General features: G+C 50.7%; 1 protein-coding gene and 1 long non-coding RNA gene across 3 annotated transcripts in view; one reads left to right on the top strand and one right to left on the bottom strand.

Annotated features, from left to right (window-relative positions):
* LOC310843867 overlaps positions 1-13,956 on the bottom strand; it is a 305,033-nt gene that overhangs the window by 64,405 nt on the left and 226,672 nt on the right. The window lies entirely within an intron of this gene.
* The window catches only part of GDPD5 (glycerophosphodiester phosphodiesterase domain containing 5), a 173,446-nt gene continuing 168,211 nt past the window's right edge, over positions 8,722-13,956 (top strand). The window contains exon 1 of one of the 2 annotated variants that reach the window (XM_083736805.1): positions 8,722-9,367. The gene's annotated coding sequence lies outside the window, so the exon portion shown is untranslated. The remainder of the gene's footprint in view (positions 9,368-13,956) is intronic. The other variant, XM_083736806.1, reaches the window with a different exon arrangement.

Here is a 13,956-nt window from a genome sequence, read left to right as displayed (position 1 = left end):
AGGTACAGCTGCCTTCGGTGGGGCTTACTCCGAAGTAAGTAGGGCATACATAGGAATGCATTCTCAGGTGCATTTTTTGTTAAACAAAACAGGAGAGAGATCACCCAACTTAGATTCCTGTATCTTGTTATTCCTTGCCGCTGGTCTTTGGGTTGTGGTGGGCTATATGCATTGTTTGTGTTTATATGTGAATTATCCTCTCTGAGAGGGGCTGTACTGAAGACGGTGTCACCTCCCTTGAGTAAAGCGATTGACCACTTTTCATTCCTCTAAGTCTCTTGTGCTGTGTTAGTTGCACGGGAGGTAGATGTTCATCAGGTGCAGCTCACCCTCTTCCTTACCCCCTCAGATCCCAATACCCTGATGGGGAAAACCTTTCCTAGTTGAACTTCTGCTGAGAGAAAAAAAGTGGCAACCCATCCTCTTTGGCACGGGGTGGGGGTAGCAGGCTGCACCATTTAAAGAATGAACCGTGAATGAACGTGGGTCAAAGATCTCTGGCTCCTCATTGCCCAAATCTACAATGTAAGTGCTTTGGGGCTAGGACTTGTTGTCTCTGACCACATCTGCTCTGTACCTTTAAAGCACTACGCTACTGCTTTAAGCAGTCATGGCATCCCCCAAAGAATCCTGGGAAATGTAGTTTGCTGAGGCTACGGAGAGGTGTAAAGAGACCCCCTATTCCCCTCACAGAGCTATATAATTTGCAGAGGAGCTTGACTGTCAGTCCCTTCTCCCAGGGAACTCTGGGAGTTGTAGCTCTGTGAAGGGAATAGGGGTCTTCCACCAAGGCTTACCACTCCTGAGAAACTACACTTCCCAGAATGCTTTGGGGGAAGCCCTGGCTGTGGTACAAGAGGGCTCTAAATATTATGGAGCGGCTGTGGCCTCTGCTTATGCTACCGTGAAGCAGGGATGAACGGAGACTGGACTCTGTTGGTTGACAGCAACAGAACTAAGTTCTCCCACCCAATTTGGTGGCTGAAACGAAGCGATGTGACTAGGAGTGGATTTTGCATGTGTGTGAAAGGCCTGTGAGCTCATCTCTGCTCTGGAAGCAAATTCCTAGGGTTCAGGAGGTGCTTTGGCCACACCCTGTTCTTTCCTTCTAACTCAGGGGTCAGCAACCCGCGGCTCCGGAGCCGCATGTGGCTCTTTTACACCTTTGCCGCGGCTCCGGGGCGGATACTAGCGAGGGGAGGAGCCGCATTGTGCGCCCCGACACTCCCCACTGTGGCAGGCGCTGTACTGGCTGTGACGTCGCATGGGGGCGGTGTGTGCGTTAGTCACGCACCGTCCCGACGTCACCTTCCCGCCCGCCCGCTACATTGTAAGGGGCATGTACGTTGGTCACTGCATTGAAAGGGGGCATGTACGCTGGTCACTGTTTTGAAGGGGAGTGAAGAACACACACACACACAAAAGGTAACTTGTTAATTTAACGTTTATTTCTATGAGGAGGAGTAAATCTGAGGGGTCAAACAAAGAAATAATAAAAAAGTGACAAAAAAGTTATTTTTATAATGACGAGTTTTGCGGCTCCCAGTTTTTTTTTCTTCCGAAACGGGTCCAAGTGGCTCTTTTTGTCTTAAAGGTTGCAGACCCCTGTTCTAACTGTATGGCTGCTTCCAGGTGTTCTGTGCATTGTGTGTTTATCCTGATACGTTCGCAGGGAGGTTAGACGAAGTTGCGTCAAACAAGTGTTGTTCCACCTTTTTTTGCTGCATTTCCCCATCACTTCCGTAGTAGCAAAAAAGAAAAAAGTACAATCTTTTTGTGGAGGGAAGCGGGTTTGTGTGCGAGGCCTCCCAATCGAATATAACTGCTCAACCTGACTGTCCCATTCTGTGATTGGTTCCTTGCCCGCCTTCCCCTGCCTTGAAAATAACAACAGTCTGGAAGCCCCTAACATCTTTTTCACCTGCTGGTGCTTGGGAGCTGTTTGTTGATTTATTTTTCTATTTCTAGCCTCCCTTTTGTGCTTCATCCCACAGTCACCTGCCCAGGTGGGTTACATAAACTGAAACGCAATCACGACATTGTTGTTGTTTAGTCGTTTAGTCGTGTCCAACTCTTCGTGACCCCCTGGATCAGAGCACGCCAGGCACTCCTGTCTTCCACTGCCTCCCGCAGTTTGGTCAGACTCATGCTGGTAGCTTCGAGAACACTGTCCCACCATCTCGTCCTCTGTCATCCCCTTCTCCTTGTGCCCTCCATCTTTCCCAGCATCAGGGTCTTTTCCAGGGAGTCTTCTCTTCACAGGAGGTGGCCAAAGTCTTGGAGCCTCAGCTTCAGGATCTGTCCTTCCAGTCAGTGGCGTAGCGTGGGTTGTCAGCACCCGGGGCAAGGCAAGTAATTTGCGCCCCCTAACCCATGGATTTGCACCCCCTAACCCCCAGATGTTGTGCCCGGTGCGGCCGGCCCCCCTGCACCCCCCACGCTACGCCACTGCTTCCAGTGAGCACTCAGGGCTGATTTCATTCAGAATGGATCGGTTTGATCTTCTTGCAGTCCATGGGACTCTCAAGAGTCTCCTCCAGCACCAGAATAATACTAATCAACAAATGATTATTATTATTACGAAATAAATGATTATTACGAAATAATAATCAACAAATGGAAAAATAGAAATGTTGGGGTTCTAGCAAAAATTGCCAAGCGGATCTGACGAGTGTGAGATCCACTCATGCTTTTGGTAAAGGACCATGTGTCAGGGATAGGGAGGCTGAGGCCTTGTGGCCCTCAAACCTCTCTGAAGGCCACGCTCCGTCCTCAGCCCTGCCTCTTCTCTCCACAGAATTTCTTGAGTGTTTTCTCTTGTCCTTGCACTCTGAGGATGATATTCCTTGTTTGCCTGGATGGAGAATAGAGATGGATGCATAAGAAAATTTGTTGCTCCTCCCACTTTTGCTTCTAGCCCTGCCCACCTGCATGTGGCCCCTGAAAGCTTGCCTAGGAAGGAAGGCAGCCCCTGGGCTGTGAAAGGTTTCCCACCCCTGTATTATACTGGGAAGTCCGTTCTGTGATTACCGTATTTTTCGCTCTATAAGACTCACTTTCCCCCCTCCAAAAATGAAGGGGAAATGTGTGTGCGTCCTATGGAGCGAATGCAAGCTTTGGCGAAAGCCTGGAGAGCGAGAGGGATCGGTGCGCACCGACCTCTCTCACTCTCCAGGCTTCAGGAAGCTATTCGCAAGCCTTTGGAGCGTGGTGGGAGTTCCCGCTGGGTTCCGAAGGCTTGCAGATAGTAGCCTGCAGCCCGAAGCCCGGGGAGCGCAGCGCTGCGCACCCCAGGCTTCAGGCAGCTATCGGCAGCGCTTGCCACCACTCCCGGACCTGTTCTGGGGGCTGGGGTCAGGGGAAGCTCAGGCTTTTTCCCCTTTATTTCCCCCCCCCCCAAAAAAAACTAGGTGTGCCCTATGGTCCGGTGCGCCCTATAGAGCGAAAAATATGGTTGTTCATACGCCTCCCTCATCTTCCTGCTCCCTTCTGCCAAAGCGTTTTGGAACTGGCTTGCCATTAAAACTGATGCTCAGCGTGTCCAGGGTTGTAGCAGAATGTGTATTTTTGAAGTTAATGTTTCCCCGACGTCTTGGACGAGCGTCTCTTGGCTCGCTCGGCTGACTTCGTTCCGCTCGTGCCATAAATCTCTGCTTCACTTAATTTAGGACGGAACTATTTGTCTCTCTTCTCCCCCGGCACTCCCTGGTTGAATCCGGACAGGAGAGGTGGCCGCAATGGTCTCACCCTCTACCCAAAAGGCCACATCTGCCTATAGCATTTCCGCAGTGACCTGTGCAAATCCCTCGTGGGAATTTGCACAGAAGTCTTGAGGCAAATGTGCGATCATCCTTGCGGGGAGATGATGTTTCCATGCCAGCGGGAATATCCCAAGCTCAAAAGAGATCTCCCTTGACATTTGTTAGTGCAATTTATTTTCCTGTTAGCTACCCTGTCTGCCTTCCCCAACTTGGTGCCCTCCAGATGTTCTATTATCGATCACGTCGATATCCCAACTTTCCCTCAAGGACCTCAAGCACATGGTTCTCCCTCTCCCCATTTCACCCCCTCATGACAACCCTGCGAGGTATGTTAGGCTTAGAGGCAGGGTCTGGCCCAAGGACACGCTCAAAGAGCTTTCTACCGCTGAGTGAGGATTTGACCCCTGGTCTCCCTGTGGGTTAAACCACAGAGCCTAGGACTTTCCGATCAGAAGGTTGGCGGTTCGAATCCCTGTTGACGGGGTGAGCTCCCATTGCTCGGTCCCTGCTCCTGTCAACCTAGCAGTTCGAAAGCACATCAAAGTGCAAGTAGATAAATAGGTACCACTCTGGCGGGAAGGTAAATGGTGTTTCCGTGCGCTGCTCTGGTTCACCAGAAGCAGCTTAGACATGCTGACCACATGACCCGGAAGCTGTACACCGGCTCCCTCAGCCAGTAAAGCGAGATGGGCGCCGCAACCCCAGAGTCGGCCACGACTGGACCTAATGGTCAGGGGTCCCTTTACCTTTACCTTACTCCCAGGTCTGAGTCTGACACTGCCCTACACTGGCGCTGTTCTTGTTTTGAACTACAACTCCCACCTTCACCCTGAACCGGCATGGCTGTGTGCTACCAGCACTGTTCGAAATTAGCCAGGTGCCAGGCGCGTTTTGCACCGGGCTTTGGACCCGGGAGCCAGTGGCTGATAAGTCGGTTGGAAAACACGCCTGGTGAATTTCGAACACTGCTCTGCTTCTCCACCGCAGCCACAACGTTTTGTAAAAGTCAAAACATTTGGTTTGCGTTTCTTTTTAAATTTCTGCTTGACACCTAAATAGAACTTAAAGCAGTCTTCCTCAGATTTCTTTGGGGGTGTTTTGTTGTTTAGTCATTTAGTCATGTCCGACTCTTCATGACCCCCTGGACCAGAGCACGCCAGGCACTTCTGTCTTCCACTGCCTCCCGCAGTTTGGTCAAACTCATGCTGGTAGCTTCAAAAACAGTGTCCCACCATCCCGTCCTCTGTCATCCCCTTCTCCTTGTGCCCTCCATCTTTCCCAACATCAGGGTCTTTTCCAGGGAGTCTTCTCTTCTCATGAGGTGGCCAAAGTCTTGGAGCCTCAGCTTCAGGATCTGTCCTTCCAGTGAGCACTCAGGACTGATTTCCTTCAGAATGGAGAGGTTTGATCTTCTTGCAGTCCATGGGACTCTCAAGAGTCTCCTCCAGCACCATAATTCAAAAGCATCCATTCTTTGGCGATCAGCCTTCTTTATGGTCCAGCTCTCACTTCCATACATCACTACTGGGAAAACCATAGCTTTTACTATACGGACCTTTGTTGGCAAGGTGATGTCTCTGCTTTTTAAGATGCTGTGTATGTTTTTCATTGCTTTTTTCCCAATAAGCAGGCGTCTTTTAATTTTATGGCTGCTGTCACCATCTGCAGTAATCATGGAGCCCAAGAAAGTAAAATGTCTCACTGCCTCCATTTCTTCCCCTTCTATTTGCCAAGAGGTGGTGGGACCAGTGGCCATGATCTTTCTTTTTTTGATGTTGAGCTTCAAACCATATTTTGCGCTCTCCTCTTTCACATTCAATAAAAGGTTCTTTAATTCCTCCTCACTTTCTGCCATCAAGGTTGTGTCATCTGCATATCTGAGGTTGTTGATATTTCTTCCGGCGATCTTATTTCTGGCTAGGGATTCATCCAGCCCAGCCTTTTGCATGATGAATTCTGCATATAAATAAGCAGGGAGACAATATACAGCCTTGTCGTACTCCTTTCCCAATTTCAACCAATCAGTTGTTCCATTTCTAACTGTAGCTTCTTGTCCCACATAGAGATTTCTCAGGAGACAGATGTTGGGGGTGATATCTGTAAGGATATCTTGGACCACCTGAGCAAGATTAATGGCACCTCATCAGCCTAGCCAGGAGGAGTGGGCTGGGTCAACGAGAGCAATTAAGAGCCTTCCTTAATGTCTTAATAAGCCTGATTGCTAGGACAAGCTGATGGCACCATGGAGGTGTTACAGCTGAAAGTGCCTTCAGATCTGAGCACTTCTCTCTCGGGGCAGGAGGGAGGGAGATGTTGGCAAAGGTGGGACCTGTGTGCTGGTTCTGCGGACGGTGAAGGGATGTGATTTATGCCAAAGCCCCCTCCGGAGCAGAGGATGGCAGCTACTCCAGGCTCCAGGCCAAATAATGTTGCAAGGAATCTCTCTTTTAATGTGGCAGCCCCTGTCCCTCTGGAACCCCCTGCCACTTGATATTACGCCTGTGCTTTTATTGCCCTGGTTTCGATGCCTGCCAAAAACTTTATTGTTTGGGCAAGCCTGATGAGACATGCTGTTGTATTGTGTACACCAGTTTCTTCTTTTGAACTGTTAATTTTATCTATGTTTTCAGCTCCCGCCCCCCGCTGTCATACTGGCAAAGAGGTGGTCTTTTGCTTGCTTTAAAGAATCAGCTTGCCTCTTCCGCAACAGGACCCCTTTGCAGAGAAATTGGGCAGCCAGGCTCCAATTGCGGGCGCCTGTCGCTCCCATGCCCTTGACCCTGTGTGTATTTCTTCTGGGGGTTTCCAAGCTCGTCTGGGAGCCGTGGAGCGAGCGAGGCGAAGCGAAGTGCTCCACTTGCCCTGTAATGGATTGGAAGAATCCTATTGACACGGTGGATATGAAGGGTTGGGAATGAAGCGTTCCTGAGCTGTCCAGAGGAAAGAAAAGAAATCGGATTAATGAGCAGAGGTGGAAAATTAGGAAGGGCCTGGGTGTGCGTGGAGCTGCAGAAAAAAAATTCGTGGCAATGCCTTGCCTTCTTCTCAGGATCCCTTTTCTCATCTGCTCTAAGCCTGTCCTTAAATAACTGCAAGGTGGTGTCGCGCAGAGAGGGAGAACATTGAACTGGGAGCTTTTAAATCCTCACTTCGGCTAAGCGGAGATTTCCGCCCGCCGGGTGGCCTTCGGTAACTGCTCTCTTTCAGCCTTTTGACCCCCGTTCATCCGTCAGATGGGTGTAAAACTGGACTACCTGATACAGGCATTTAAAAGGTGGTGGAGGACTTGAGAAATGGCTTTGAGCTGCCTACAAATGGGCTTCTCTGCAGGGGTGGGATACAGTGCTAGAAACTCGGATATATATATATAAGCTTCTTGTCAAATGGCGCCTTAAACCTAGGTTACGGAAGAAACAACAGAATGTCTAGGCGCTATTTTTTTTTCTTTTTACAATGAAATTTATCCCCCCCCCCTTTTTAAAAGTATATCTTTATTGATTTAAAGTAAATACATTTATGGGAAAACAAACATACAAACATACAAGCAAATAATGGAGAAGTCAAACAAACAACCACAACATAATTTTAATTTCTTTCTTTATAAGTTTTAGAATTGATTTCAATACAATGGTACCTCAGGTTACATACGCTTCAGGTTACAGACGCTTCAGGTTACAGACTCCGCTAACCCAGAAACAGTGCTTCAGGTTAAGAACTTTGCTTCAGGATGAGAACAGAAATCATGCTCCGGCAACGCGGTGGCAGTGGGAGGCCCCATTAGCTAAAGTGGTGCTTCAGGTTGAGAACAGTTTCAGGTTAAGAACGGACCTCCGAAACGAATTAAGTACTTAACCCGAGGTACCACTGTATCGGGAATATAAATTATGCTATTTAGACTGATTTGTTGTTTCCTACAATGAAATTTATTATGGTAATTATTATTATTATTAGTTTCATTTCTATACCGCTTTACATTTTAAAGAAAACCAAAAACAATTTGTCACACATAAAAACACATCAAATCAAGCAATCCTAAATAAAACCAATTCAAGCTTCCAGGATCTTTCTCTGAGTGACCTTTTGCTTCCCCCGTGTTTACCTACTTAATTTATAGGGCTGCGCCATAGCAGAAGGACTCTGGGAAGCCCGTGTGGTGTAGTGGTTAGAGTGTTGGACTAGGACCTGGGAGGTCCGGTTTCAAATCTCCACACTGCCCTGAAGTTCACTGGGAGACCTTGGAATCAACCACTGCACCTACCTCACAGGGTCGTCGTAGGGATTAACTGAGGAGGGGGATGTACCCCTTGGAGAAAAAGGTTTTATATAAATGCAATAAATAATCTCTTCTTCTGACCTGCTTAAGGAAGCTGGTGGGACCAGCCAGGTGGAGCTGTCAGTTGCCAACCTGCCAACCCAGAAATCTCGACGTGGTCGCAATTGGACCCACGTCGGTCGCAAAATGCGCCTAGCTCCTGGCTAGTTTCTAACACTGTTGGGGAACCCGTGATCAGTGTTAGAATTTAGCCAGGTGTCAGGCGTGTTTTGCTACTGGCATGGGTCCAATTGTGACCACGTCGAGATTTCTGGGTTGGTGACAGAGGAAAGCAACATGTCACTTAGGGAAGGATCTGAAATATTTTCCTTGAAGCTTGGATTTGTTTTATTTGATGTTTTAATGGGTTGTAAACCACTTTGAGATTTTCTTTCTTTCTTAGAAAGCAGTATAGAAATAGAAAGCAGTATAGAAATAAGAATACAGTTATACCTTGGGTTACAGACGCTTTGGGTTGCGTTTTTTTGGGTGACGGACTGCCGAAACCTGGAAGTACCGGAACGGGTTACTTCTGGGTTTCGGCGGACTCTCTGCCTGCCGTGACCCTTTCCTGGCTGAAAACGGGCCAAAATCACCTTCCCGCCGGGGAGAAAGAAAGGTCCCGGGGCTGAACTGCGTTATAGTCTCCGCTTTCCTGGCTGGCTGCGTGGCTGGGCGGGTCCGGGCGCGGAGAGCTCCGCCTCTGCTTCCTCCTTCGCCTCGCTCGTCTTCGGGCGCCCGGGTTGGAGCAGACGCGGTTCTCTCGGCCGTCCTGGAAGCCCGCTGGCTCGGAGCCGCGATGACCCAGCCCGGGGCTACTCGAGCGGGGTAGCCGAAGCGCCGCCAAGCCGGCCGGGATTAGGAGAAGCGGGAGAAGGGGGAAAGAGTGAGAAGGAGGAGGAGGAGGAGGGCGCACGGCTGGGGCGCCTTGGAGAGCTCGCTTTTGTTCCGCTCCTTGGCGCTGCGGCAACTCCGCCGCCGCCGCCTGCCCGGAGCGCAGAGCCTGGGGGGGGGGGGGAAAGAGAGAGAAGCAAGAGACGGGCCCGGCCGCTCCCCGCCCTTCCCCGGCTCTGGGTCCCGCAGGGCCGCCGCTGCGCGAGAGAGGAACACGGCAGAGTCCGGCCAAGGGTCGCTTGCGCCCGGCGCGCCTCGCCTCTCCAAAGGCACCGAGGTGCCGCCGCCGCCGCTGCCGCCGCCGAGGTTACACAAGCGCGCCCAGGGAGCAGGAAGGCGCCGAGGCAGCCCCACGAGTGCCCGCCGGAGCCGGAGCGTTTCTCGACCGAGGCGAGCCAAGGTAAGCGCGGCGCCTCTCCGGGACGCCCAGGCGCGGTTTGCGCGCCCCTTCCCCAAAAATCCGGCGCGCCGGGGACTCCTCGCGCTCAGGCTCTTTGCGCGCTCGGGGAGGTGGGCTAGGTTGGGGAGGGGGCGCTTTATGGGGTCTGTGGAATCGAGCCTCGCAATATTTGTTTTCAACCCCGGTGTTATTGGCTTTCCCTAGAGCGCATAAGAAGCGCTCCTTAACGCGCGGCTTGGATACGCGCAAGTGAGAGGTTCTTCGGGTTGCCAACTTGCCCGGGTGGCTCTGCTCCTGTGGCTTTGAGAGGAGCTCGGCCGGGGTAGCCTGCTAAGCGCTGGAGGCGGAATTGTGCCGGCGTAGCCACGGAGGCAAGGTTAAAAGTTGGCAACCCTAGGAGTGGCTGCCGATCCCATTTCAACTCCGTTCCATCTGTGCAAGTTTGCTGGTAGGCAGGTACAGCTGCCTTCGGTGGGGCTTACTCCGAAGTAAGTAGGGCATACATAGGAATGCATTCTCAGGTGCATTTTTTGTTAAACAAAACAGGAGAGAGATCACCCAACTTAGATTCCTGTATCTTGTTATTCCTTGCCGCTGGTCTTTGGGTTGTGGTGGGCTATATGCATTGTTTGTGTTTATATGTGAATTATCCTCTCTGAGAGGGGCTGTACTGAAGACGGTGTCACCTCCCTTGAGTAAAGCGATTGACCACTTTTCATTCCTCTAAGTCTCTTGTGCTGTGTTAGTTGCACGGGAGGTAGATGTTCATCAGGTGCAGCTCACCCTCTTCCTTACCCCCTCAGATCCCAATACCCTGATGGGGAAAACCTTTCCTAGTTGAACTTCTGCTGAGAGAAAAAAAGTGGCAACCCATCCTCTTTGGCACGGGGTGGGGGTAGCAGGCTGCACCATTTAAAGAATGAACCGTGAATGAACGTGGGTCAAAGATCTCTGGCTCCTCATTGCCCAAATCTACAATGTAAGTGCTTTGGGGCTAGGACTTGTTGTCTCTGACCACATCTGCTCTGTACCTTTAAAGCACTACGCTACTGCTTTAAGCAGTCATGGCATCCCCCAAAGAATCCTGGGAAATGTAGTTTGCTGAGGCTACGGAGAGGTGTAAAGAGACCCCCTATTCCCCTCACAGAGCTATATAATTTGCAGAGGAGCTTGACTGTCAGTCCCTTCTCCCAGGGAACTCTGGGAGTTGTAGCTCTGTGAAGGGAATAGGGGTCTTCCACCAAGGCTTACCACTCCTGAGAAACTACACTTCCCAGAATGCTTTGGGGGAAGCCCTGGCTGTGGTACAAGAGGGCTCTAAATATTATGGAGCGGCTGTGGCCTCTGCTTATGCTACCGTGAAGCAGGGATGAACGGAGACTGGACTCTGTTGGTTGACAGCAACAGAACTAAGTTCTCCCACCCAATTTGGTGGCTGAAACGAAGCGATGTGACTAGGAGTGGATTTTGCATGTGTGTGAAAGGCCTGTGAGCTCATCTCTGCTCTGGAAGCAAATTCCTAGGGTTCAGGAGGTGCTTTGGCCACACCCTGTTCTTTCCTTCTAACTCAGGGGTCAGCAACCCGCGGCTCCGGAGCCGCATGTGGCTCTTTTACACCTTTGCCGCGGCTCCGGGGCGGATACTAGCGAGGGGAGGAGCCGCATTGTGCGCCCCGACACTCCCCACTGTGGCAGGCGCTGTACTGGCTGTGACGTCGCATGGGGGCGGTGTGTGCGTTAGTCACGCACCGTCCCGACGTCACCTTCCCGCCCGCCCGCTACATTGTAAGGGGCATGTACGTTGGTCACTGCATTGAAAGGGGGCATGTACGCTGGTCACTGTTTTGAAGGGGAGTGAAGAACACACACACACACAAAAGGTAACTTGTTAATTTAACGTTTATTTCTATGAGGAGGAGTAAATCTGAGGGGTCAAACAAAGAAATAATAAAAAAGTGACAAAAAAGTTATTTTTATAATGACGAGTTTTGCGGCTCCCAGTTTTTTTTTCTTCCGAAACGGGTCCAAGTGGCTCTTTTTGTCTTAAAGGTTGCAGACCCCTGTTCTAACTGTATGGCTGCTTCCAGGTGTTCTGTGCATTGTGTGTTTATCCTGATACGTTCGCAGGGAGGTTAGACGAAGTTGCGTCAAACAAGTGTTGTTCCACCTTTTTTTGCTGCATTTCCCCATCACTTCCGTAGTAGCAAAAAAGAAAAAAGTACAATCTTTTTGTGGAGGGAAGCGGGTTTGTGTGCGAGGCCTCCCAATCGAATATAACTGCTCAACCTGACTGTCCCATTCTGTGATTGGTTCCTTGCCCGCCTTCCCCTGCCTTGAAAATAACAACAGTCTGGAAGCCCCTAACATCTTTTTCACCTGCTGGTGCTTGGGAGCTGTTTGTTGATTTATTTTTCTATTTCTAGCCTCCCTTTTGTGCTTCATCCCACAGTCACCTGCCCAGGTGGGTTACATAAACTGAAACGCAATCACGACATTGTTGTTGTTTAGTCGTTTAGTCGTGTCCAACTCTTCGTGACCCCCTGGATCAGAGCACGCCAGGCACTCCTGTCTTCCACTGCCTCCCGCAGTTTGGTCAGACTCATGCTGGTAGCTTCGAGAACACTGTCCCACCATCTCGTCCTCTGTCATCCCCTTCTCCTTGTGCCCTCCATCTTTCCCAGCATCAGGGTCTTTTCCAGGGAGTCTTCTCTTCACAGGAGGTGGCCAAAGTCTTGGAGCCTCAGCTTCAGGATCTGTCCTTCCAGTCAGTGGCGTAGCGTGGGTTGTCAGCACCCGGGGCAAGGCAAGTAATTTGCGCCCCCTAACCCATGGATTTGCACCCCCTAACCCCCAGATGTTGTGCCCGGTGCGGCCGGCCCCCCTGCACCCCCCACGCTACGCCACTGCTTCCAGTGAGCACTCAGGGCTGATTTCATTCAGAATGGATCGGTTTGATCTTCTTGCAGTCCATGGGACTCTCAAGAGTCTCCTCCAGCACCAGAATAATACTAATCAACAAATGATTATTATTATTACGAAATAAATGATTATTACGAAATAATAATCAACAAATGGAAAAATAGAAATGTTGGGGTTCTAGCAAAAATTGCCAAGCGGATCTGACGAGTGTGAGATCCACTCATGCTTTTGGTAAAGGACCATGTGTCAGGGATAGGGAGGCTGAGGCCTTGTGGCCCTCAAACCTCTCTGAAGGCCACGCTCCGTCCTCAGCCCTGCCTCTTCTCTCCACAGAATTTCTTGAGTGTTTTCTCTTGTCCTTGCACTCTGAGGATGATATTCCTTGTTTGCCTGGATGGAGAATAGAGATGGATGCATAAGAAAATTTGTTGCTCCTCCCACTTTTGCTTCTAGCCCTGCCCACCTGCATGTGGCCCCTGAAAGCTTGCCTAGGAAGGAAGGCAGCCCCTGGGCTGTGAAAGGTTTCCCACCCCTGTATTATACTGGGAAGTCCGTTCTGTGATTACCGTATTTTTCGCTCTATAAGACTCACTTTCCCCCCTCCAAAAATGAAGGGGAAATGTGTGTGCGTCCTATGGAGCGAATGCAAGCTTTGGCGAAAGCCTGGAGAGCGAGAGGGATCGGTGCGCACCGACCTCTCTCACTCTCCAGGCTTCAGGAAGCTATTCGCAAGCCTTTGGAGCGTGGTGGGAGTTCCCGCTGGGTTCCGAAGGCTTGCAGATAGTAGCCTGCAGCCCGAAGCCCGGGGAGCGCAGCGCTGCGCACCCCAGGCTTCAGGCAGCTATCGGCAGCGCTTGCCACCACTCCCGGACCTGTTCTGGGGGCTGGGGTCAGGGGAAGCTCAGGCTTATTCCCCTTTATTTCCCCCCCAAAAAAACTAGGTGTGCCCTATGGTCCGGTGCGCCCTATAGAGCGAAAAATATGGTTGTTCATACGCCTCCCTCATCTTCCTGCTCCCTTCTGCCAAAGCGTTTTGGAACTGGCTTGCCATTAAAACTGATGCTCAGCGTGTCCAGGGTTGTAGCAGAATGTGTATTTTTGAAGTTAATGTTTCCCCGACGTCTTGGACGAGCGTCTCTTGGCTCGCTCGGCTGACTTCGTTCCGCTCGTGCCATAAATCTCTGCTTCACTTAATTTAGGACGGAACTATTTGTCTCTCTTCTCCCCCGGCACTCCCTGGTTGAATCCGGACAGGAGAGGTGGCCGCAATGGTCTCACCCTCTACCCAAAAGGCCACATCTGCCTATAGCATTTCCGCAGTGACCTGTGCAAATCCCTCGTGGGAATTTGCACAGAAGTCTTGAGGCAAATGTGCGATCATCCTTGCGGGGAGATGATGTTTCCATGCCAGCGGGAATATCCCAAGCTCAAAAGAGATCTCCCTTGACATTTGTTAGTGCAATTTATTTTCCTGTTAGCTACCCTGTCTGCCTTCCCCAACTTGGTGCCCTCCAGATGTTCTATTATCGATCACGTCGATATCCCAACTTTCCCTCAAGGACCTCAAGCACATGGTTCTCCCTCTCCCCATTTCACCCCCTCATGACAACCCTGCGAGGTATGTTAGGCTTAGAGGCAGGGTCTGGCCCAAGGACACGCTCAAAGAGCTTT

Source organism: Podarcis gaigeae (genome assembly GCF_964106915.1).
Source record: "Podarcis gaigeae genome assembly, chromosome: 4".
Taxonomy (NCBI): domain Eukaryota; kingdom Metazoa; phylum Chordata; class Lepidosauria; order Squamata; family Lacertidae; genus Podarcis; species Podarcis gaigeae.
The sequence above is the reverse complement of the archived record's forward strand: the minus strand, read 5'-3'. Positions and strand labels throughout refer to the sequence as shown.